The 22674-nt window shown below is 44.2% G+C and overlaps 1 long non-coding RNA gene across 1 annotated transcript; it reads left to right on the forward strand.

Annotated features, from left to right (window-relative positions):
- Window positions 1-561: 561 nt before the first annotated feature.
- LOC109283820 (uncharacterized) lies at window positions 562-14603 on the forward strand. The gene is made up of 2 exons (XR_009460827.1): window positions 562-872; window positions 14409-14603. It is a non-coding gene; the product is annotated as an uncharacterized LOC109283820 (long non-coding RNA).
- Window positions 14604-22674: the final 8071 nt, after the last annotated feature.

A 22674-nucleotide genomic window follows, 5' to 3' on the forward strand; every position in this document is an offset into this window, starting at 1 on the left:
GTGTCTACACAGGCAAAGCAGCTTGCCTCCCTGATTCTGTTAATCTACATTAGCATCTTGTCAGGAGCTATATATTCATCAACTATTGGTTGAAATAGGATACCTCTTCATCTTCATCTCTGCCTCATTTTCCCCATACATAAATAGGGATAACCAATACACCTTGTGTAAAATCCTTTTGTATGCACTGATAAAAAGTGCTGTAAAAGAACTTGCACTATTGCCATTTGGTGCAAAAGGGAAATTTAAAGAAATAGTAGTCTGTAGAACTCTAATCTTAATTTGCTGATGCCACATTTTACATGGGCAGAACAGCTGAAACTTGCAGCCCTCTGTGAACCTTTCTTTTCCTGCATACAAGTATTATTTTTAATTTTACAGGGCACCACTGAGAGGGGGAATACTAATTTTGGCAGAGACTCCATTGTGATTTGCAAAAGCAGCAGCTAGGCAAATCTGGCTTTGCAAATATCTCATGCTTTGTTAATTATTGACAGCTTTGTTTTTAATTTAATTTGAAACAACATGGAAAAAATGGGCAAGCACACCCCCTTGACTCACCACTGGAGAACTGATTTCAGTCGGAAGGAGCAAGTCATCTCTAAGAAGTCGGAGGCCACTGCTCCTGCTGCAGCTTTACTTGCAGCTATTCTCCTCAGATATATGCAAAGAGAGAGATCCTGGAGCCAGTTAGGCTGCATCCAGCAGAGCTGTGGGGTATCTGGTTGCCAGCATGTGAGGGAATATCTGGGAATATAGGGCTTCTTGACTTCCCTGGCCCTGAGGGCAGGCTTTGGTGGAAGAATCGTCATAGTGTGTCAATACTATTCCAGGGAAATGAGTCAAAGCATTGCTCTAAGCTTCTACAAAAGGTTGGTCCTAATCCTCCCTGTTGTAACTGAGTATGCAGTCATTCACACTGTGGAGCTAGAGGTGCTCACATCACTCTCTTGCATGCTGTTGGCCAAGAAACTGGTGTGTCTTTTTTTTCAGGCTCTGTGTTTTGTTTTGTTTTGTTTTTTATACTTACAATCCTAAACTTGTTCCGATGTGCCAGGGGGAGCATCTTAGCAGTGGTCTGTGGGAGAGGCTGAACTGGATGGTCTTGTGGACTCTACTGGTCCAAATCCAACTCTGCCTTATGTAGCTAAGACCCATTTCTGCAGCTAACTTGGGTTGTATCAGTGCTCTTACAGGCCACTTATGGGCATTTTAAAGCCTACTCCACCTGGGAAGGTATGCAATTCTGTGTAAGCTGTAACATATGGACAGGAATGAAATCTCCCCCCATCCCTTTGTGCGGGCTGGGCCCCGATCCTGCCGCCAAGTGCGAGTCGGAGGGGGCGATCCGTGGCCCGTCTTTTGCGCACGCGGGCTGTGGCCAGCAGCCCGGGCACGCGGGGTCGGAGAAAATGGGTGGCGAGCTAGAATTAGTCACAAACGCATAGTGGTTGATTGAAAAAATTGTTTACTTACACCCAAAGATGGTAGTGGTGTAGGCTGGACAGGTTTCCAGGCGCAGCTCCCGCTTAAATCCTTGCTAGAGGACTACGACAAGTTCGGTTGCTCCCACGGAGTTGTTTAGGCTCCGTGGGTTCAAAAATTGGGTTTACAGGAAAGGGATATGTCTTGGATTGCGATCGGCGATGGGGAGAGGGTAGAAGCGAAAGCTCCACGGGTTCGGTTATTAAGCTTGAGAGAGGCGCGTTGGGTCCGCAAGGGTCCGCAGCGTTTGGAGATCTTCACACAGTATGAAGTCTCCTCCTCCTGGCGAGTTCTATCTCTCTTTCCAGTTTTCTCTCTCTCTCTCTTCCTCTCTCTCTCCGACTTGGGCGGAAACTACCCAAGCCTTTTATATGGCTAGCAAGCCAATAGCTAGCCGCCACGTGTGCCTACATTTGGAACTGGCCAATAATGTGGCGCGAATCCAAATACAAATGGCGGGAACTCCTTTGCAACGTGCATCACTAGTATGCAAAGAAATGCACCCTGCAAAGAAGCTGTAATTTGGCGGGAAATCCCCCGTTGCACCAGAGTTCTCTCTCGCAGCAGAGAACTCTATCATGAAAAGAAAGCTACAGTCGGCGGGAAAATAATTTAGCAGTGCCGAAGCACACACAAACAAAAAACCACAACTTTGGGTTGTGACACCCTTTAGCCTTATGGTTAGGGAAAGTGCTCAGGGAGTGGGAAATCCCATACTCTGGTGACAACCTCTAACCACAGTGGCCTACTTACTCGGCCATGGCCAAGGCATAGCCAAGGTACTCTCCACTTCCGTTGAAGCTGGTTCACCGGGCAGCCTCGAGGAGAAGATATGTGGGATCCGAAAAAGAGAAAGCTAAATGGAGTATGGCTCAGGGAGGTGAACACTACTCTGAAAAAGGGGGAGCCTGGATTCTAGCCTCCGCTCCCAAAGGGGCAAAAGGTAGCCTGTTCTTGTAGATCCATTTCCCTTTAGATGTGAAACACAGATGTACTATTAGAGGACAGAGCAAGGACCAAAACCCAGAATATCTTCCTTCCTGCCCCACTGGCCCTGCATGCTGAGGTCAGGTATCCGATTCAACATGAAGAGCCCATGGCTCCCCATGTGTCTGGACATTTGCCAGCAGGGGAGCATTACCACTGTTGCTCTACTGACAAATTTCTGGAGCTGTGGGGAGCCCCACAGGCCAGGTAACATGGCACCATGGGCCAGTTTGAGTGCTGCTGCTCTACATCATTTTTTGTCGTCTGTAGCACGTAGTCTATACTACATTGATTTCTGATAACCTCATCTCAAAAAAGGAGAGAGCAGAATCAAGAAGTGAGGTCAGAATTCAATGGAAGGACCCTCAGAGAGGCTGAAGAGACTGGAATTGTCTGCCGGGCAGGAGAGATGAATAAAGGGGACATAATAACAAGAGGCAAAAAAACTAATGGTATCTAGATTGGGGACTTCTGTTCTCATCATAATAATAGGACAGAGTGGCCTATTAAATATAATGGAAAAGGGACATTTTGAAAAACAAGACTTTTTCATACCACACAATTAGCCTGTGGAACTCATTGCTACAGGATTTTTGAGGCCAAAAAGCGTAACAAGATTCAGGACAAGGATCAAACTTTTGCATGGATGGCAAGAATATCCTGCAATAATAGTAAATGAAAAAGAAACCTAGAAGAATTTTGAAAAAGATATAAATATTTTTACTTTAGGGATTAAGACAACTTCTAACCATCAGAAGTTAGAAAGGAAGTCCTGTTCACCGCAGGGTTTCTTGATCCTAATCTGAAGCATTTGGTATTGGCCACTGTGGGTGGCAGGATATTGGACACTGGTCTTAGCAAGCAAAGCAGTTCCTGTGTTGCTGTGCTCCTGTGTGCTCCTATTGATTCATTGCCAATTTATATGCTGACCTTTGTTTCTTATGCTGGATAAATGCCATGTGCCCTTTTGTGTCTTCATTACCACAGCTCAGTAGTGAGGGAGAGGGGGAGGGAGGTGGAGGGGAAGAGAAAAAGAGTGCATAACACATAGCCATAATTACACATAAGTCCTTCGGTGTCACTTTTCCCAGAGCAGTAAAATGTCTTGTCTTTTAAATTAATTTTTGCAGAAATAATACGAGAGAGATTTTTCTGGGTACTCTTTCTGTTGCAAATGCAAAAGAGAAACACAAAGAGTGAATCAGAATAAATCTAAAATCATATGGAGCAAATACACATTCAGTGTAAGAAAGCAGAGATTTGCATGTGAATCCAGAAGTAAGTCTCAGAACTCTTTTATGGCCAAGGGTGTTGTAACAACATACACCGTAACGCTGGCCTTTATAAATGAGATAAAGCTTCATCTAAGACTTGGTTTTCTAAAGGTGCTGCTGAGTACCCATCCCTCTCACTGAAGTCAGCTGAAGCTGCCTTTTGAAAGTTGGGATCTTAGTGGTTAAAGCATGGTATTAGGGATGCTGAATGGCAATCCTAGCTCTGCCACTGACTTGTTTGACCTTGGGCAGGTCACATGAAAGGGAGCATTCAAAGAGTAATTTGTTCTGCCTTTCTATTGGAGCCCTAACTTTAATTACCACATATTCTCTTTCACTGCAAGCTGGTTGGAGTCTTTACATCTCTTTATCCCTCTCCCACACACATACAAGTCTATGTATTTGGAAGCCTTTTTTTAATCAGTTTGGAGTGATGCTCCTAGATATGTGCTGTGCTCAGTATTAGCAAGCAGTGGCTGGCATCTCTATGACTTTCACTTGTGCCTCTTGGTTTAGTTTTGCAGCCAGCTGAGCACACAGGGGTCACTCAATGCTTTCAAAAACGCCAACTGACTGCCCAGTTGCTAAATCACACCCAGACTGCCTTCTGCAGTGCTCACCATTGAGCTTCCCACTGTTGCCATTCGTCCATGTTGAAAACTGACCTTTACTTCCTGCACTTTGCTTTCTCTCTCTGAGACATTTGTAATCCTTGAGAGACCTTTATCCTTCACCCAGGGATTACTGGTTACGCAAAAGCAAATGTGAAATTTGGCCAAGCTGAGTGGGAGTGTGTTGTAAAGCTGCTGACCCCTCACAGACAATGCTCTGACAGCAGCATTGGCCTGTTTGCCCAAGGGGTGCTGCCTCACGTGTTTTCAGTGATGTGAGATTGGTATTGTGGAAACACCTGCTGTACTAAATATCCCATTTCTGCTCATAGGTGAATTAGAAGTAGAAACAGGTCAACTTGTGCCCTGACTCGGGATACTGTTACACGTTACCTTTAAACCATTCTAAAGGCCCTTAAAATGGGAGTGCCCATGCATTAAAGGGTGTTAAACTGGGCTAAGTATCCTCTAAGATGAGCATGCATGTGCAGTACGTGGCACTGCAGACCTGTCTGTGGCGCTGCACACCACACACTGCATGTGCAGATGTTCCCTGTCCTGCTAATTTGCAGTGTGAGGAGTGGAGGGGGGTGTTGACAATGGGAGATCCGGTGTCAGAAAAACCCACGCTTGAAAAAAGAGGGGCAGCACACATGGCAGCAGCGTGTGCCACTTGAAACTGGAGCCTGGCCAATTGAAGCCATGCTCTGGCTGCTGGCCAGGCTCCCGCTGCTGGATCACACCCATGGGAGCTCCAGGAGGCCCCCAGGACCCTAGGTAAGGCTGCTGAGGCCAGCCCAGGTGCTGGCCCCAGCCTCCCCTACCCCACCTGGGGTCAGGGCCCTGCCTAGGGTGGGTGAATCAGGGCAACCACCCTGGGCCCCGTGCTTTGGAGGACCCTGCAAAGCCAGGCAGAGAGGCCATGGCTGCCACGTTTGAAGTTTAGCCTACCATCCTGGTTGGACGTCTCTTTGCTTGTTCCGGCCTGAAGTTCTGGCTGCCACCCCTCCTGCTGCGTCCGGTGTGCTGGGACTTTCAATTCCCAGCATAAGTGTGCCTTGGACGGGGAGGGGGGGGCCCACACAGGCCCTGCATCCTGCTGGGATCATTTGTGCTTGGGGTAACTTGCCACGTACCAGAGTGCATGTGCACAGGCGTTCCCCAGGGACAAGTAGCAGCAGCACAACTATGAGCTGCTGCTATTTGTCCATGGGGAAATGCACATGCATGCTCATTTGAGTGCTCCCACAGTGTCTTAAAGTTGCACCACTTCAGGTGAGCATGATCTTTTAGCTGTTCTATAGACCTCAACCTGGGTGATTATTAGTCTGCTCCACAGACATAAAGTGATCAGTTTGCAGTCATCCAGCATCCTAGGATGCACTGCTTTTAGCCACTGTCACTCCCCAGGGGTGGCAGGTAGTGCCAGGGGGAAGGCAGGCCCCCCCTGATGCAAGGAGGGGGTTGTGGAAACATGGAGGCATGGGGGATATGGCTTCCCTTCCCTAGGCCCCTGAGTTCCTGTCTTGGGGAGAAGAAGCAGGAATACTACCAGCTGGGAGTTACCATATAGTGGGAGCAGGGTCTGGTTGGGTGGCAGCCCTCCCACCAGTAGCATGGTCAGGACTGTAGTGCTGCAGGAAAGGGGGGAAATCATGCTCCTGCCATGCTAACTTCCTCCTGGATGCTGTGCTGCAGGAATGTGGAGCTTTGGCTGCTGGGAAGGGGTTAACGCAGCAGGAACATGCTTTCCCCTCTCCCAGCAGCATCATGCTCTGGTAACCTGAGGTGCAAGGAGACTTGGCTGCTGGGAGGGGGTTAACACAATGGGAGCATGGAGCAGTGGGGAGGGCATTCTTCCCTCAGCAGGAGAGGAATATATGGCTTCCCAGGTCTCAGCCCCCAATATCAGCCTGTATTCCCCTCACCCCAAACCTGATCATCTCCCTGCCTTCCCTACAGAGGGCAATGCTGGCTCTTTTTGCAGGCAGCTGGTGTAAAGCCAGCTACCTGAGCTGGATTCAGATCTCAGCACTCAGTATTCTCTTCTCACCACCCCGACAGTATTCTAAGTGATGTAAACTCAGGCCCAAATTATTTAATCCTTTATGAGAAATCTTTACATATGCAAGTCAAGGGGACTAAGTAGTATGCCTGCCAACAGGGTTTTGCTGGATCAGGCCCTTATTTTATAACACGTCTGTTCTGTGTGCTCTCTAGCCTTCCCCCCTGACACCATAACGCAATACAAGTGAAAAAAACCATACGCATAGATCTACTGCCCTGTTCAGTAAGGGTCTTCTTAGACCAACTGTCCAGCAATTCTGTATTCCAGGGCTGTTGTGCTACTGGGCTAGCTACATACGGCCTTCTCTGCTCCACCGACTGATCTTACAGCACTGCATGTGCGCTATATTCTTTATAGTAGTGGGTCATTTCCTTGACCTCTAAACAATGAAACTGTATTTAAAGAACTGTGTGATAAAAAAGCGATTGGTGGGAAATAAAGGCAAGGAAAAAAATTAAAAGGGTGCAGAGTACAAAAAGGTATAGAAAAGAAAAGGGGAAAGACAGGGAAGACTTGACTAGCAGCAAATATTTGAATTTCTTTTCTTTGAGAGTTTCTAAAAAGGCAGCATGAAAATGTGTGCTTCCATGCAGGTATTTTGTACACATTTTTCCAATTAGAAAAAATCCCCTTTATATACTTAGCAGTGTTTGGAATAGACTGGGAAGATAAGGATGCAGAATACTTCAGGCTAAACCAGGTTCTCCAAACTGGCTTTTGTTGCATCAGTGTGAATCACTTAATAATTCATATTTTTGAATACATTAATGCAAATGATAAATTTAGCTTGTTGAATTGTTAAATATGCAATACAAGCAATTTATGTTTCTGTTCATTTTCCCAGGTAAAACTGTTTAGATGTTTTTAACATATGCTTGATTTCCCTCACTATATATTATCCCAATTGTCTTAATTCTGGGGTAATTAAAAATTAGGAGCATGATCTGTATGGAAAAAATAACATGAAACCGACAGTCAGCTATGTATTTCCAACAGTGGAGATATGGGGTAGTGTTACTAATACTCCAATACAGTAATATAATATGTAAATGTAGATAGTCCGTATCTAAACAATAATCATGATGATGGATTATGATGGATCTATAATATACATCTGTCTTTTAATTAGCAGACTTTTCTTGACCATTTTAAAAATATTTCCAATTGATGAAGGACAAACATATTTTCTCCTCTGCCAGCTAACATAAGTTATTAAGGATACATTTCATTTCTGAAAGCTAATGGCCAAGTTTAGTTGTACTTGTGTAGGACAGGCTAGAAGGGGGTGTGTGTGTGTGTGTGTATACACACACACAAATACACATGCATTGGGGGAAGGAGCAATTGAGCAGAGGGTCCCTGAGCTAATCTGTTTGCCCAGTGAGAAATAACAAGCTCTGCAAGGCACAACTCCGTCAGAACCCCCAGAGGTCTGCATAGGAAAGGGTACAATCTTATCTGATCAGAGGCAAATGGTTCAGGAACATACAACAGGGAAGGAAAAAATTTGATCCTGTGTAGGAGTGCAGCACCTTTTAATGCACCTCTAGGAACAATGTTTTGCCCTTTTGGCACTTGTCACTAGCAACTGAACATGCCTGTTGATGGGGCATAGGTGTGGGGAACCCTCCATCACCCCCTTAGGATAATGGACTTCCTTCAGGCACATAAGTTTGACCGTTATTTGAAGGGTTTGTGTTGTCTATCTACTGTACTGGTGTAACACTAATCAGCTAGGAGGGAAAAAAGACTTCCTGACCTTCTTTTGCTCTTAGCAAACACCCTCTTAACCCTCCCTTCCTCACCCGCTGCAAGACAAATCAGAATTTTGCCATCAGTTCCTTTTCAGGAAATAAAAGCAATATCTTTTGCTGCCAGATTCAGAACGTATTCCATAGACTACTGCTAGCCTCTGGCTTCCCCTCTGCTGTGACTGCTCAGCTGTGATAAAATGGTGGCATTTCCTAGATATCAGATAGACAGCAAGATACTGGGCACCTATCAGCTGTACCTATACATAGGTCCCAAATGTAAACCTCCTTTATTAACATATTATCCATCCATTTTTTTAAAAGAAGGAAGCAAGCTACTAAAAAGAAAAAGAAGAAATTAGATATCAAAGACCCAAAATAATGTTATAAATTAATATTATAACCCTGGGAAATAAATATGTCTGGTTATTGGAATACACATTTCTCCCCCTTAAACCATTGCTAGAAGCATAAAACTTCCCACGACATGCTGTATTGGTCAATGTATCTCTGTAAGAAGGTGCTTTGTATCTCAGAGGTAGCATAAGAGCCATTAGATGTGGGCGTTGCTATGGTAACTGCTCTTTTTTTTTTTAATTGAATAGCATAGTAAGTAGTCTTGTAAAACCCACCAACCCGTAACTTGCTGGTGCCCTGAGGCAGCATTAATGCAAGCACCTTTTCTTTGTCTTCTTTATTCCTAGAGAGATGCAGGTATCTAAGTATAAGCTACCTGCTGCCAAGGATAATGACCGCCATGAAAATCTCTCTACCCCCTGTAATAAAGGTAGGATACACAGAAGGTCAGGTAAGAGTTGTGGTCTTTCTTTCCTGGCCACAGTTAGATGACATAGTTTACAAAAATCTCCCCATCCCCTGCGGCAGGGATCTATAGTTAATGACTTGAATGGCTACTGCTCCATCTTCACTCCTTCCTTTCCTTGTATGTGAAAATGCAAATAAAACATAAAACCAATAAAAAAGCAACCACAAACCACAGTAGCCAATAAATAAATCATACACCTAGTATGAAGGTCAGGCTGGATGACTTTTAACTGCTGAGTAGAGTATTCTGTTTCTTACTGGGCACATGTCAATAACTATTCTCTCTGAACCTCAAAGTCTTTCTGAACACATCGGCTCTCCTTTTTTTCAGACCAGCAGTAGCCTGTTTTGCTGCTATGGTGAATCCACCATATGGATCCTGCTTGTGTTTGCTTCTCTTTGTGCCCTCTATGGTTAATGAGTAGGTGGGCCAGCATTGTTTTTGTCAGCAGAAGGGAATTGTCAACTGGATTCTGGGTGCCCTCAAAAAAGAGAGAGACAGGGCCCCTTGCAACATTGGATCACTGTTGTTTGTTTGTGTTTGTCACATTTTATTTCAGATTTGGAGAGTACTTGAGTTATATTTATTTCAAATTCTTTTCTCCACAACGCCTTTCACTATTTATAGATACACTTGATAACACTGTTGCTAGAAAAAGCCCTCCACTGGATCTGTATCTCACATTTAATGAGTTCCTTTTGCAATCGCATGATCATCTTCTTGAAGACATGACAAGGTTTTGTACGTTTCCTGTAATCTGACTTCAAAAGTTTGTATCTTGACTGATTTCTGCTCATAAACATATCCAGGAAACAACTCACTACCAGATAATTGGTGGTGTATCATTTTTCTCTATATAACCTTATCTCTGGTATATTTTAGTTGGTGCTTTAGAAATTTCTGCTGTTGTGTGATCATCCAAGAGCAGGACATGCCCCTAACCCATATGGATTTGCATCAACTGATTGCTTTGGCCATTTGTTTATCTCAGTATATTTCAGTAGGGGGTATCTAGGATCATAGGAAAGTAGGGCTGGAAGAGACCTCAAGGGGTCATCTAGTCCAGGCTCCTGCTTATGGTACGATCATCCCTGACTAAACCATACTAGCCAAGTGTCTATCTAATCTGCTCTTAACATTTTCAGTGATGAAGATTCTGCCACCTCTTTAGGGAGCCTGTTCCAATGCTTAAAACACCCTCACAGTGAGGAATTTCTTTCTAATCTCCAAGCTAACTTTTCTCTGTTAAAATTTGAGGCTATTCCTCTGAGTCCTGTCCCATACAGCCACAGAAAATGGTTCATCTCCATCCCCTTTATGATCACTAATATTCACTCTTTTTCCCCCCATTTATAATTCTCCAAAGCTAGTCATCCTGGCGCCATTGCACATTATTATGAGACAGCATTCTGAGTTGAACAATAGGGTTGTGCGAAGCTTTGGTCCCTGATTCGATTTGGTGGAGATTCGGCCAGATTCTGATTTGGTGGCCAAATCTCCAAATCCGAATTGAATCAGAGGAACCTTTAATCTCTCTGAATCGAATCGGAACCCTCCAAATCTTATTCGGGGAGATTCAGACATAGAGACAGCTTTAATGTTTTGTCTACATACCTCTAGGTAGCAGGCAACTTGTGAATGCTAAGATGCTGGGGCACGTGGAGTGTCCCACAGAAGCATGGGGGGCTCCCCAGTGTGCTCAGCAGCAGACCCGGAAGTGGACCCGCAGCATTTCTGGGTCCACTGGGGAGCATGCAGGGAGCCCCCCTGCACTCCCCCGGCTCAGTAACTGGTGCCTCCTGGGTCTGGGGGGGACACCCAAGGTCCCCCTGCAGCCAATTGCTGAGCTGGGGAGGCATTGGAGGGAGGGGGGAAGGGGTCCAGTGCGCTCCCCAGCAGACCCGGAAGTGGACCGGAAGTATTTCTGGTCCACTTCCAGGTTCACTGCTGAGCACATGGAGGGCCCCCCCCACCGCACTCCTGTGGGATGCTCCATGCACCCCAACATCGCAGCAATCACGAGCTGCGCCTGCTACCTCAAGGTATATAGAAAAACTTTTAAAGCTGTGTCTATGTCTGAATCACTGATTCTCTGAATCAGCATTGAATCTTCAGATTCAGATTTGGCCGAATCAAATCAGGGACAGTGATCTGAATCAACTAATCGAATCGTTGTCTCTGATTTGGGTCGGATCTGAATCTGAATCAATTAGGGCCCACTTTGCACACCCCATTGAACAATTATTTGTGATAAATTAGAGCTGCCTTGCCTTACATGCTAAAAAATGTCAATCCCTGTAAGACCCGTTGGTTTATCGTTTCCTTTGTATAATTGCTGGAGCATGGTCAGACAAGGAATAATAATTTCTAACTTTGCTACTCTCTGGGCATGCCTACATGTGCGTTTACGGAGGCTTAAATTTACTGTGCAGTAAGGTACTGCACAATAAGCAGGAATAGGCCGGCGTCTACACGTGCAGGCATTAAAGTGTATTAAAGCTGTGTGTGGACTGACTTGGGACTAAAGTTAGTCCCAAGTCAGCCCACACACACGGCGTTACTGCACAGTAAGGCATCTACACATGTGTTACTGTGCAGTAACTAAGCAGGTATAAATTTGATACCTGTATAATATCAAATTTATGCTCAAGTCAGCATAAGTCGCTATATTTACCGTGCAGTATGGGCATGCACGTGTAGATGTGTGCCATATTACACAGTAATTTTGGTTACTGCAAAATAAATGTACACTTGTAGATGCGCCTTCTTTGCATTGAGAGACGTGGGCACAGATCCACAAAAAAGGACTTTGTTGGAATTTATTCCAGCATCGCATTTTCAGCTCTCACCCAAATTTTGATATACCCAAACTCCAATAGTGTTGTATTTTTTTACCTTAGAAGTTCCTTAGGTGCCTACAGGTTCTACTTTGGACATGCACAGAAATGCCTCAGCTCAGCACCTAGCTCATAGCTAACAACTTTGGGAACTATTCCTCTTTGTAAGCCTCCTTAAGAGTTTTTGATCCAGTAAGAAGTTCTCAGAGAAGGTCTAATATATTAACTTGATGAAGGTCCCTTCCAAACTCAGTGGTCCATTTGGAAGCAGAGTCAGAAAAGATGGTGATAGTGTCTTTATCCTTCTAAAACAGTAGTTTGCCAGACTGAATATTTACCCAAGTTGTGGATGACTAAGCTGAGTTCTCATGATTGCATAAAAGGATTCAAACCAGTTTCTTCTGCCTACAAGGAGAGTGTTCTTAAAATCAGGCTGTTAACCATATTGGTTTGGTGGGAGGAAAAAATACACTCCATCCCTCCTTTAGAAACATTGCCATCATACAGTAAATAATTCAAGATGTATTAGACCTGAAAGACAGAACAAAGTATAATTCTTGCAGGTTAGTCGTTAAGCTCATCTGGGATGGTAAAGTCCTGTGCTCTGGTCTTTGCTCCAAAAGTGTTGTGTTTTTTGTCCAATGTCTAATATAAAGTAAAAGTGGGGCGGGGGCTGTAGCTTTGGGCAGGAAGGATATTGATTACTTTAGGGAGAGATGGGCCTGAATAAAGGCCTTAGATTCAGACATCTCTGAACAGTGGGGAAGCGCAATCAAGATCTGAATTTTGTGGCCAGTGGTGTCCACAATGAATTCTCAACCAGTAGAATTTAAGATTCACTCTTCTTCAGAGTGCTTCAGTGGCATTTAGGTGAAGCAGAAGACCTGCACTCAACCTTAGCACAGGAAGCAAAAATCCCTCTAAGACAAATAGGGCAAACTTGTCTGTCTAACTAAAGGCAGGCCTTTCATTTGGGGAATGTGCATAAATGGCTTGTGGACTGACAGATATTCTTTATTTGTTTTGATAACTTTGTTTCTTCATAGAAAACCTCCTAAATTGGAATAAAGAAAAAGGAAATACTCAACATACACTTAAAAAGCATGGATTTGTTCTAGTGCAGGCAAGGAATTTTTGAACAATCTTCAAATTCAAATCACAACTTCTCTGTGAAGGAAAGGTCACTCTGGCTTGTGTTCCATGTCAGTCTTTTCTCTTTCCTTCCTTTAGTGTGATCTCTTCTTTTGTATTATTATGGATGTACCTTGGTTTTGAACTTATTTTTTTTGTACAGAGGACTGATATTTCATCTTGAAAGGGATGAAAAAGTAATATATGCGGCAAAGTAGAAAAGCATGTCACAGTCTATACCTTTGCATTTTACAGAAAAATGTGCCATTTCTTTCAGATCCTTGAATTAAGATGCAGTCTTTTTTGCTGAAGGCTATTTTAAATTAGGCTAATAAATTGCTGCTCTCTGCCTTGCGTGATAATGCATTACATTATCTACTGATGTACACGTATTGTTTGACTCTAATGGTGTGGAAATTAAATGTTAGACATGGGCCAGATGTTCCTATAGATGAATATGAAGTATGACTCTGTTGTAGCAGAGTCTCAATGGGACAGAAGATAGAATGTGAGGTTTTTGAATGAAAAAAGCCCTAAGTGGGTCAGTCTAACATACCCACAGATCCAGTTCTAACACTGGTCTACTGAAGAGCATTATCACCCTGAGCTGTTTTGGTACCTATTCCTCAGTGAAAATGAGTCCTTTCTTCTTTTAAATGGGTAACTGATTATAAAGCTAAAAAGAAGGGGATCTAGAAAGGGTAAATGTTTGCTATTCCTGTTAGACCGACAGAAACAGCTTGGGGTTCTTCCCTAGGAGTCTTAGAAACACCAGTTCCGAAGCTCCCTTGTGCCCTTCCCCCTATCTGTGTGTGTTTCATGTAGTGGCCAAGGGGGCAAACAAATATGCTTTATAGTGAATATTAATGAAGGTCTCCCACTGGCATCCTTACTCTGGGAAAGACAGGGGGAGAAAGCCTACAATATCCCTTGCAGGGCTAAATTACCCAGTGACTCGTAATCTAAGTAGCAATAGAATGTTACAGAACACGGGTACTTAGGATATTTGATAATGACAGACAGGAGTGCCTTTCAAAATTGACAATAAAGTAGCTTTGCTTTGTGAATGTATCATTTTGCTGCAAATCACCAATGCCTAACAAAGCACAACAATAGATTTAACAACATGTTTGTGCGTGCATGAAGTGAAGGGAGGACAATTCTTATGTAATAATTAAGTGGCTGCAAACAAACCAGAAGGAAACAGCACTGTTGCAGCTCTTTATAGACAGTGCTGGTAATGCTCAGATTATCTGCCACCAAACAGGCCCATTTGCGTGTATTTTCTCAGCAGCCAAGTATTTTTTAGTGTGGTTGGGCTCTGTTGTCCCAGTCTTACTCATTGTATAGTTGTTGTAACTGTGGTGGTCCAGGAAATATGCAAAACAAATACTGATTTGTTTGTTAATATCTTGTATTTTACCTTTCTCTTTTCCAGTAAAAGTTATTACCAAACAAACCACATTCCATGGTGCATAACAGCTATAACAACACTATGACCCTGTTACAACAAGGAAGATATCAAAATTCACCATTTTAGAATGGAAAACCTACACCATGAAGAAAAAAGAAGCCAAACTATACAGTAACCAACAATGTACTTAGTCCAATAAAAGATATTTAAAAAAAAAAACCCTTGCTTCTCTCAGTCTTACTCATGACAGAAGCCTGCTGAATGCTAAACTCAGTTGGACTAAATCAGGAGTGGGCAAAATATGGCTCACGGGCCGAATTCGGCCCACCAAGCAATTTCATCTGGCCCATGAGTGGGTGACTACCGATTCAAAATATCCAGCCTGGCTCAGGGCTGCCCCTGCTGCACTCACATGGGGCTAAGCCCTGCTCACTCCTGCAGGGGCAGTATATGCTATGCTCCCAACCTTGCCCGTGGGATGGCCCTGACCCTGGCCCCACAGGTAGGGATGCGGTGGCAGGCAGGGGAAGGGCAGCAGTGGCAGGCAGAGGAAGTGGTGGCAGTGGTGATGGCAGGTGGCAGGGAAGTGCTGGTGACAGGCTGGCAGGAGGGTAGAGGGAGGGCAGCAGGTGGGCAGGAAGGTAGGGAAGTGGAGGAAGAAAGGCAGCAGTGGCAGCATATGGGGTGAAGAAGTGGGGATAGCGGTGGTGGCAGGGGGTGGAAGTGGTAGTGATGGCAGCAGTGGTGGCAGCAGCAGGCAGGAACACAGGGACAGCACCAGTGCCCTGAGACCAGGGCCAGTGGGGACCCAGGGCGGGGGCAGAACGCGGACAAAGCCTGGGCTTGCAGAGGTGTGGGGTCCACCTGGTTTCATCGTGCAGGGTTTGCATGCAGATTCCAGGTTCTCTGCCTGAGCCATGCGCCTCTGGGGGGAGCCCTGCAAGAGGAAGCTGGTGGCCCAGCCCTATACACTGCTATGTGCAGGTGATGGAGAACAGTGGGGAGCTCTGCACTATGGAGCCAGACTGGCTCTGCTCCTCTTCCTGCCACCCCCAAGTGATGTGGGGTTTGGGCATGTGAGCCCTGCACAATGGAGCTAGAGGCCTGGCCACGTAAAGTTCTGGGACTTGCTGAGACCATGGACCACTAGGGTGCTCCGCCTGTTGCTGCCACTGGCAGCAAGGACTGTGCGCAACGGGGGGTTTATTTGTAAGGTGGCCCGCACACTCACCCCACCATACACATGTGCCCACACCCCCTCATGCACATCTCACACCCCCACACACACCCAGCTACTCTCTCCCTCCACACCCCCAGCTGCTTGTGGCTGCCACTGGCAGCAGGGACTGAGAGCAATGGGGGTCATGTTTGTAGGGGGGCCCCACACACACCCCACCAGATACACCCCCCCATGGCCCTCCCACACATCCACAGCCACCTAGAAACCCCATACCAACCAACATATCCCCACACCTTGACCTTCCACAAACGCACCATACCCACTCACCCACCCACCACCCCACATACACCCCCACATCCTCCCCCACACCCCACATACACACTCCCAGACCCTTCCCCACACCTTGCATGCACACTCCCCCACACCCTCCCCCATACCCCACATACACACACACACCCACACAAATACACCCATAGCCCCCCACAAACCCCATATCCACCCACCCACACACCCCTCCACAACCCCCTGACACACATTCACTCACACCCTTGCTCACACCCCATATACATACACACCTACACACATACAACCACAGCTCCCACAAACCCCATACGCACCCACCCACATCCTCCCCACCTCCCACAATATGCAAGAGTAAGATTTCATTTGAGCTATTATGCAATCACCTCTATATACTCAATGCAAACACACACAAAGCAGGACAACAATATTTTTTGAAATAAAATTAAAATATGTTATTGTGGGTGTTTAAATTTTAGTATATATTTTTTTCTGGTTCCAAGATGGCAAACCCCCTTCCCAAAAGGAGTACTTTTGGGGACAAAGGGAGGGACTTCTGGTGGCAAAGGTCAGCACTTCCGATCTCAAGATGGCAACCAGGGGCCAGGGCACCTGTCAATGTGAGGGGCTACCCTTGCTGCCCTCAACAGCTCACTAAAACTCATTAAGTGGCCCTCAAGCAGATATAATTGCCCACCCCTGGACTACATAAACTGACAGCAAGACTGGTAAAACCATGCCCTTAAAGCATCCAACTCATCTGGCCCTGTCCCCTGCCCTACATGGCTGATTCAGGGTATGCAGCACCCACTGCTTTGGGATACTGGCACAAGCAAGCCACAGAAGTGCTGCAGCCCGGGACCAGTCCCAGAAGACAGCATGTGCACTGCAGCCCAGGACCTGGTTCCAGCAAGCACTGCGATTGGTTCAGCCTGGGACCTATCCCCACCAAGTACTGAGGGCTGCACAGGCTGGCACCAGCCCCAGCCCTAGCAAGGGGCACAGCCAGGATCTGGCCCTAGCAGGGCCTTGCCCTGAGACTTTATGACGAGTAGCCCATCCCTCAACCTGAGTAGTGGATTAATTATTAACAGACTAATTCAGCATCATCACTTGTTGGTGAGCACCATTACCAGCCCCAGACATGACAGCTGTCTTCAAGGACTGGATAACGGTAGAGGTAGTAGGGGCCCACAGTCTCTTCTTTACTCCACACCAGCCAGTCTGGCTATTGGTGACCAGAGAGAAGAATATGCTGGAATCACTGCAAAGGTGGTTCAGTGCATGCTGTTGAGAGACACCTTGTGAGTGAGTCAGAAGTCTTCCTGGGGCTCACGTATTGCAACACAGCTCTAGGCATCCCTAGTTTTTAGAAATCATCTAGTTATCCATCGAGCTATGATATTTATTATGCTTCCTGAGTGGCAGGCGCCATTAGAAACTAGAGAATGTTTTCTTCACAGTTAACAGAGGGCTACCCAGATTGCATGTAGCTGTTTTTAGCAAAGTAAACATCTAAAACAAATGCCTGGGACAGAAATGCATGGCCTTGAAGCAATTGAACTGCTAATTTAACCACTGTATGAAGGAGAGCAATGTCAAATCTCAATGTCTTAGGATATGCTCGTTCTGAGACTTCTACTGACTCTGTGACCCATCACAGCACTTAAAATCAGCAGGGGAGCCCCTGTCAGAGAGTCAGAGAGGTGTGTTCCCAATAGAAGATCCTCCACTCTGAAGCTCATTCGCTCAGCAAGTCCATCAGAACTTGGTGCTGGCTTCTTTTAGGAGATGGCACAAGATATAGCTTTATCTTGGCTCACCACAGGTAAGAGGGTTTAGTTCACTGGCAGTTAAAGGAGGGATTTTTAGAGATAATATATATTTTTAGTTTTGCTAGTAGTGCCAAGGTACTAAGAGAAGAGGCATCTAACAAGTATTTGGAAGAAAGATGACTAATGATGAAATAAGTTGCCGGAGGAACTTTGTTAAAAGGAGCAGCAATCTCCATAGTCAGTGTGTGCATGTACACATACTATTAATGTGGCGCAATAAACTCTGGCATAGTTTGTGCTGGATTCAGCTGCTTTCTCAGGCACATGTGTAGATGCTGCAGCAGTCTGAGCCAGAGCGGAGCTGGCAGAAGCTGGCAGAGAGTCAGGGGAGTCAGCCCCAGGTTCCAGGGGGTGGCGTCCAGCAACAGAAGGGCTGCTAAAGTGCGGTGGTAGGCAACAGACAGTCCCTGCATGTTAGCACCCTCATGCCTCAGCTATCCCGTCACTGTTTACATATGTGTTTCAGCAGTGTAAATTACTCCACAATTAATGAATTTACTGCACCCTAATACCAGTGCATGTGTAAATAGTGACACTTTACTACAGAGCTAATTAGTCAGCTTTGCAACAAAGTGCACGTGTAGATGTATCCAGTGAATAGTAATATTTTTCCTACTTAGCCTGCTACCCAGGACTGCCAGAATCCCTGAAGTGACAAATTCACACATCTCTAGATCTATGCCCTGCACCTTTTCTGCTATAATCCAGGGAGTACTCATGGAAATGGGTGGGAGCTCTGTGAGCTCCCTGTAGTCTGCTTTGGTGCAGTAGGAGAACATGGATTTCTGTCACCGAATCTTCTGTTTGGAGAGGCAGTACAATACATGTTATATCTGTTCTAATCAGGTGTGCCCACCCTGGTGATCTTAGCGTATGGAAAAAATACCAGGAGCTTGAAGTGACTTCTGATCTTTTGCTTTCTGGATCAATATTAGAGACATTATGAATTAACAGTAAAAAAAAAAAAAAAATATTAAGAAGATCATAATGACAGCTGCCAAATAATTTTAAAACCCGATTCTGGCTTGCAATTGATGTATCCATCTGCCTTCCTGGAGCAAATAATCTCAATCTGAAAAAATATATTTTTGAACAGAATTTTAAAATATATTTTTATTGACAGACAAATGAGGCCACTGTACAGTTGCTCCTGGCATGTTAGCACTCAAAACCAACCAGTGACTTAAAAAAAATCTTTTAATTTTTGCTATCACTAAAATGGCAGAGAGACCTAGAATCCAAATTCAGTCAGAGCTGATCAAGGGGTAGTGAAGGACAAGTAGCCTTTGCAGCTCAGTACTTTGCACTGTTCTGCCTCAGTTTTCCCACCTGAAATGAAATCAATAAAATGATCTGTACCTGCATTATGTCAGGGGAGCGTTCAAAGACATTTTTATATTTTCTGTAAAATGCTTTTTGACTTGCAGAAGGAATGTACAAGCAGGACTTCTGTTTCAGAAGTGGCAGGTTTTCTCCTTTTACTTTACGCACTCAACCACGTGGCAAGTATTTAATGGGTAAAACTCAAAACTTGGCAATACTGAGCTTATTTTCCAATCACATAGCTAAGTGAACCTCTTTGTGCCCCAGTTTACTCATCTCATCTGTGTAAGACAGGAGCTGGCCCAAGACTATGGAAAAACACACAACAGGAACAAGGAACCTTATGAACTTTAATATCTTCCCCTCCAAGTACAAGATACACTTTTTCAGCTTTTCGTGTCTAATACTGAAGTGTATGCATTAAAAAACCAAAAACACACAGGAACAAAACCAAACCACTCAATTACAAACATAATTCATCCCCTGGGGAAAGGGGATGGGAGAATGAACAAACATGTTACAGATTTTAGTGATATTGCTAAACACACACTTGGAACATACAGAAATACTATCTCTTTCGTTCTACATAAATAGCTGCACACAACAGACTACCCAGCTTGGAAATGGGTATACTACCACCAGCATACAGAACTGTGGCATGGAGGAAATAGATTTACTTAAATTTGTGTCCTTAAAACGCTGTCACATAAAAAGCACTATCCAAATTCAAACTTCACTGGATTCACATGGGGTTTGCTTTCTGGATTACGTATGTGACAAAAATAGATTTTTTTTCCTGAAGTGTTAATGGCACCCATCATTTCAAAGGACTGTGGATCTGCTCTTGAACATATTACCAGGTCTATACAGACACAGGAGCTGTTCAGAAGACTATGTTTTCAGGAAACCACCAAGTTTGCCGCACTAACACATACTTCCTTCTAGCAGGAACAGTGGTGGCAAAACTTTGCTTGCTCTTAATGGTGCATTTGCAGCATAAACACATCAGCCTTCACTACTAGAGAAGCTAGATGTAAAATTCCTAAAAAGCAGTCCTTATTAAAATATTTGGATTCAGTAGCATTAGGGTTTGATTCTGTTCCTGTCCAAAGTTAGGAGCAATAGTTCTATTCACTTCAAGGGTACAGGATCAAGTCCTAAGCAAAGGGCTTGTAGAGGAGATCTGTGTGAAGAAATCCTTATTGCCAGCCAAAAGTTGTTTGCCAAAGTCCAAAACTTTTTCCACTAGAGGTTTATTGCAGTGTGGTAAACTGTCACTTAGCTGTAAGCCTGTTTTCAGCTGCAAAGTAACAATTTCACCCAGGGGGTAGAATTTTCCATTTCTTTACCTCAACGTTCTGTATTTATGCCTCCCCTTACATCATATATAAAAATATCCATTCTTAAAGACAAATTCTCAGAGTGAGAAAAATTGGTGGTCTTGTACAGTTTTTCCCCAGATATCCATTCTTCTCTTGAGTCAAAGTTCATCCTGAATCATCTTAGCACTTTATTACAATTATATACTGAAATTCTGTGGTGGAACTGAAGAAAGTTGGTGAAATATATTCATATTATCCATAGGACAGGGAAAGCAAAGCCACTGATCATTTAGGCTTCCCTACACTCCACTGTCAAAGTCCTTCCTCCCTTGCCCTGTAACAGCCACCTGTATTGGTGTGAAATATTTCATACTCCAACCCTGATCCTCAGTTATAGCCAAGGTGATTTGCAGAGTGTCACTGGATAAGAAGAAAATGTTTGTGAACCTGTACTGGGTCAGTGTATAAAATGAGAGCAGCCTGATGGTTACTTTATGTTACATTGGCTTCTACCAGTCCCAAGGAATTAAGACAGCAGCCAGGGATCAGTGGGGTGTGAATGTCAGATATTTTCCTTTCCTTTACCAGTAGCTTGTGGCAAAAAAAGAAAACCCAACATGCCATCAGAGGATCCCACTACAGTAGTGATCCTTCTGTGGTTGTCTCTGCTGAATTTAAGGCTACTTTGTCTAAGGTGGTTGTGCAAAGATGCTGTTTTGTAATGCCTCTGTGTCAGCTCTAATTTTAGGTCCTGTATAAAGTGTGTGGGTTATTTTTTATGTGAATCCTTGTCCAGGAGGAATGGGACCAAGACCTCCAAAGTCACAAAGACTACTACAACCCCCCCCCCCCCCCCGATAATAACAAATCTCAGCCTTTACTAATCTGGTCTGGATTCAAACTTATAAACTATGACCTATTATGGCTCCTCTGAGCTGATCAGAATCTCTTGTTACATACAAATCTTATCTGCAACCATTGCTAAATACAAAAGTGCCTTGAACAATCCAATTACTGCTCAGGTTCAAGGAATCAGGTTCAGTAAGTGTTTGAAATAAATAAGCAGTTCAAATCTAATGAGAAAAAAATCCTCTTTTCCCTTTGCTCTTTCATTCCCACTTATAAATTCTCATCTCCTGATGAATCATGATTATTAACACAGTACATATGTATAAAATAAAACTCGTCTCCTTCTGCCCCTCCCCAGCTGCAGCTGCTTCCCCACCCCCACACCTCATTTTTGTTTTCAGGCCTAATTCACCAAGATGTTCCTTAAAAAAATCTCCCGTTCACCCACCATCAGAATTATAATAGTATCATTATTTGGTGCTTCTACCCAGGACTCTGAACTTGAACTCTGACTGATGATGTGAGCCGTATCTCTGCCACACAAACTAATCACAACAACCCAGTAATGCAAGATGGACAAAAGCTAAATGAAATAACAGATGGGAAATAATAAGCTCTTGTTTTGTACTGTAAGCCTATCAAGGCTTGTTCACTAGTGAATACAACTCAATGCAATTTTGTTGCATCCAGAAAACTTTCTTATTTTGCTTAGAGAAGTACTGCATACCCCCTCTCCCCCACCCCCCTCCAAAAAAAAAAAAAAAAAAAAAAAAAAGAGCCAAGGGCAAATTTCCTAAGTCATGCCCCTAAATCCAGATACAGATGCCTGAATAAGTGACCCAGCTTTAAAAGTGATGACCATCTGCAGATCCCATCAAAATAGCATATAACACAGAATATCCAAAAACTTGCCCTGTTGCAAAGTAGCTTTCATGATTCAAGGAAATACATATTTATTTGAAATAGTAAGTTCAATGAGCTAAAATAAGAGGTGATGCTATCACTTTCTTCATTTTAGTATGTAAAAGGAAAGTACTCCTATGTATCTTGGAAATTGGGGTAGGGTTTGTTTTCAGTACATTTAGAGCAATTCATTTGGACCAAGCATCTAAAAAAATCTTACTGTATGAGCAAAATCCTCTTTTCCAACTCCTTCCCTGCATCTTATATCCTATGGCTCTACCACCTTGTATCTGCCCTTTTTCAAAACTTTTCCTGTCCTCTTTGGTATGCTTTTTTCTCTTCTATTTTTTTTTTTCTTTCCTAGCCACCAACCAATTTCTTCTTAGACTGTTCTTTCATAGACTCATCACTTACACATTTTTTCTCTACTCGATCTAGTGTCTAACTGGTGTTTTTAAGCCCTGGGCCCTCCCATTAGTTTCCCTGCAGCACCAGATTCCTCCTCACCACCTCCTTCATTCCTCAATCATAGCCAGTTATGGGCATTTGTTTTGTGATCACAACCGGCGTGTGTACAT

This window comes from Alligator mississippiensis, chromosome 3 (assembly GCF_030867095.1).
Source record: "Alligator mississippiensis isolate rAllMis1 chromosome 3, rAllMis1, whole genome shotgun sequence".
NCBI classification, from domain to species: Eukaryota; Metazoa; Chordata; order Crocodylia; family Alligatoridae; genus Alligator; species Alligator mississippiensis.